A 905-nucleotide genomic window follows, 5' to 3' on the forward strand; every position below is an offset into this window, starting at 1 on the left:
GCCTCCCAGAGTGCTAGGATTACAGGCGTGAGCCACCGCGCCCGGCCTCAGGGGCAGTTTTTAACAAGCAAATGACACGATCAAGATTTGCCTTTTAGGGGGCCGTTGCCCATATTTCGTTGCAAACACATCTCTACACTACTTTTCAAAGGTTTTCTTTGGAGGATGCAGTGAGGGGGGACCATATTAATAAGCCCCAAAACATATTTTCTTACAAACTTACGTGCAACAGAAGCGACCAAGCCGTGGGTTTCAGACGCACTTGTACCTCAGTCATCAGCCCATTTTCCCGGATGTTTGATGTTCAGGCTGCCCTTGGAGCACTTTCAATACATCTTTTCAACTCTAGTTTTCCTTGAAGCAGGAAGCTTTGTCCTCAGCATGTGATTAGGTTGTCAAACCCGGCATTTTGCAGACCCTCCTCAGCAGGCATGATGGAACGCCCAAGCACCCACGCCATGCTTCCCTCTGACCAGCGTGGCCACGGCCCACGTGGACTCATCGATGACCTCTTTTTCTGATACTAGAAAACATGAGAGGAACATTAACCCAAGATGCTATCAGATCCAAAAGGAAAGATGTACCTTGAGTCAGGTGACCACAATTATGTACTTGATTGGGCTCTTATGGACCAAGACGGATGACAAAGAAAGGCAGAATATGAATTTTCATTTGCATGAGCTGACTTGTGGAAATATGTTTGGGGTTTCATTGACACAATCACCTTCTCTGTCTGATGGTTCTCCTATTTTCTTTTTGATGTGACAAATCATAATAACCAGAGAAGGGCCGGGCGCGGTGGCTCACGCCTTTAATCCTAGCACTCTGGGAGGCCGAGGCGGGCGGATTGTTTGAGCTCAGGAGTTCGAGACCAGCCTGAGCAAGACGAGACCCCGTCTCTACTA

This window comes from Propithecus coquereli, unplaced genomic scaffold (genome assembly GCF_000956105.1).
Source record: "Propithecus coquereli isolate 6110/MARCELLA unplaced genomic scaffold, Pcoq_1.0 Scaffold180, whole genome shotgun sequence".
Classification (NCBI taxonomy): Eukaryota; Metazoa; Chordata; class Mammalia; order Primates; family Indriidae; genus Propithecus; species Propithecus coquereli.